The following is a 3370-nucleotide window of genomic DNA, read 5'->3' as shown; positions in this document are numbered from 1 at the left end:
AATACGATCCCCTGCCGCGAAGAATCGTTTTTTCATCCAAGTACACATTTTACTGTTGCGTTAAACAGAGGCTACAGTTAAGGAATTGCGCCCAGTAAATCCTCCCCGGCCAGGATACGAACCCATGACATAGCGCTCGCGGAACGCCAGGCGAGTGTCTTACCACTACACCACGGAGACTGCTAATGATGGGGATTAGGTCGATACTCTGACGACTTATGATGTGTGGGTTCTCCTTAAGGCTCGAGAGAGAGAGAGAGAGAGAGAGAGAGAGAGAGAGAGAGAGAGAGAGAGAGAGAGAGAGAGAGAGAGAGAGAGAGAGAGATGAAAAAAAAAGATAATATTATGAACTGCAACTCATCAGACAACAAGAGCTTAACGAGGTCGTTGATACATAACGAGTATTCTGCTATGATATGACAGCCAACAGGAGCGACATCAACCAGTGGACAATCTCACTGAAGATGGAACAACGTAACACGAATTTAATTATTCTAATGGACGCTCTGGAAATATACCGAGTCTAGAAATCAGGATTTCTTTAATTTCCTTTTGTCTGGCAAAGGGCGTGGGGGGTATTACTGATTAAACAAGATCTGTAGCGAAGGCTCATGGAATTAAAAACGAATATTATTATTATTACTGAAGAGAGGACTTTGACTGGGGTAGTAGACGTCAGGCTGCTCGCAGCCGCGTCCAACAGCCTGGTTGATCAGTCCAGCAACCAGGAAGCCTGGTCGACGACCGGGCCGCGGGGACGCTAAGCCCCGGAAGCACCTCAAGGTAACCTCAAGGTAGTCATCCATAGTCCACAACTCCATAGTCTCAGGAGACTATGGAGTTGTGCTCTGGTTGTCGGTCTGGAGTGGCCTCTCCACGGCGCAAAGCCTGGGTACGTTGATATGGAGGAGAAGCTGTTACCCATGCAGCAGGTCCCCTCCCCTTCTCCAGGGCGCAAAGCCAGGGGTAGGTTGATATGGGGGAGAAGCTGTCACCCATGCAGCAGGTCCTCCCCTCTCCAGGGCGCAAAGCCGGGGGTAGGTTGATATGGGGGGGCGAAGCTGTCACTCATGCAGCACGTCCCCTCCCCCTCTCCACTTTGATTAGTCTGCCGATAACAGGTCCTCTAAATATTAACATAAGATAAAGAGTATTTATCGAGTTCAATTACTATTACCCTCGTATACAATAGGATATTCTCTCGCAGCGTAATATTTCAGTAACAACGAGTAATGATGCACACATTTCGGATCCCAGCATCATACATAACTTTTGTAAGAGTGTATTTTCTCCTCACAGCCGAGTTCTATACACAAACCAACCTATCAACTAAGTACGCCTCATTCCGTACGTTATGATCGCTAGCATACAGAATACAAAGTACTATCAAAAGTAACGGCTCACAAATATTGACGTTTTCTGTGCGTTGGTAGGTATGGCGCGTCTGGGATCCTCTCGGACGTAGGTTCGAACCCTCGTCACGGCCCTTGTGGATTTGTTCGTTAAGTGGGTGGCTTGGGTTCCTGCGTTCTTGATTAGATTAGTACTTTGTCCGTTGTGGCAAATCAGGAGAACTGGTTGTCTCCTACCGGTATTATTGCTGTAGTACGTTATATTGTGCCAGATCTCACCGTCCGCACTCTGGCCTGTTATCCGGTCACATGTCCGGATACTATAGATGCTAAGATCCGGTCACATGATCCGGATACTATAGATGCTAAGATCCGGTCACATGTCCGGATACTATAGATGCTAAGATCCGGTCACATGATCCGGATACTATAGATGCTAAGATCCGGTCACACGTCCGGATACTATAGATGCTAAGATCCGGTCACATGATCCGGATACTATAGATGCTAAGATCCGGTCACACGTCCGGATACTATAGATGCTAAGATCCGGTCACATGATCCGGATACTATAGATGCTAAGATCCGGTCACACGTCCGGATACTATAGATGCTAAGATCCGGTCACATGTCCGGATACTATAGATGCTAAGATCCGGTCACATGTCCGGATACTATAGATGATAAGATCCGGTCACATGATCCGGACACTATAGATGATAAGATCCGGTCACATGTCCGGATACTATAGATGCTAAGATCCGGTCACATGTCCGGATACTATAGATGCTAAGATCCGGTCACATGTCCGGATACTATAGATGCTAAGATCCGGTCACATCCGGATACCGGAGATGCTAAGCTGCCGCTTCACTTCTGTTGAGGGAGTTCGATGGTTAACTGCAACAACCCCGAGACACAAGATTGTCCATCAACTTCTTCTCCTGGAGGTATCCGTTCAGTAAGCTTTTCGTCATTGTTATTTCTGTCGAATAGCCATATATATACGTACATATATGTATAATTACATACATATCTGCTTATACACTACATACATGTAAATTTGACAAATTTAGACGAGATCTGCTACAAATATCACCGTTCAAGGAAGTGTGTTATAAGGTGTTGTCAAGAGCATTGAGTTACTTGATCTCATATATCCATGCCGTGGAAGATCTGAAACGTTGTCGTTGAATTACTTTCTTAGTGAGATCACGAGTTCTCAAGTTCAGACACTGTATGATGATCTTGATGTTTCACGCACCGTAAGATTCTCTTCTTGACGCCTTTGACCCCGTGACATGTTTTCTTGACGCCTTTGACCCCCGTAACATGTTTTCTTGACGCCTTTGACCCCCGTAACATGTTTTCTTGACGCCTTTGACCCCCGTAACATGTTTTCTTGACGCCTTTGACCCCCGTAACATGTTTTCTTGACGCCTTTGACCCCCGTAACATGTTTTCTTGACGCCTTTGACCCCCGTAACATGTTTTCTTGACGTTTCAAACTTTGTAAGATACTGTTTTTGACGTTTCAGGAGTCTCACTGAGATCGCGTCGAAAATGAAAAGGTTGTCGTTTAACAGCAAAAACAAAAACACTTTAAAACAGCAACAAACACAGAAACAATATCAAACTAATTAAAAAGAAATGCAAAAACGTAATGTAGAGTGAAACAAAAAAATATGGGAACAAACTATGCTGGTGAAAATGGCGATTTCGTTTAATAATTAAATATAAAAAAAAATTGGAACAGCGAAATGTCTTTTGCCAGTTGTTTACGAAGCACACCAATAACAAGCGAGAGAGAATGATTGGTGCAAAATGTAAATGAATACCCAAATGATTCCCGTCGTGCGAAAGGGGGGAGGGGGGAAGGGAAAGGGAGAGGGGGGGAAGGGAAAGGGGGGAGGGGGGAGGGAAAGGGAGAGAGGGGGGGCGAAGCTGTTTGTTCGAGCTGCAACGCTGCAAGAGACGTTGTCGAGGTCGCTTGCCACTTAGCAAGTATAATTCCGACA

Source organism: Procambarus clarkii, chromosome 26, assembly GCF_040958095.1.
Source record: "Procambarus clarkii isolate CNS0578487 chromosome 26, FALCON_Pclarkii_2.0, whole genome shotgun sequence".
Classification (NCBI taxonomy): domain Eukaryota; kingdom Metazoa; phylum Arthropoda; class Malacostraca; order Decapoda; family Cambaridae; genus Procambarus; species Procambarus clarkii.
Note: the sequence above shows the minus strand (reverse complement) of the source record.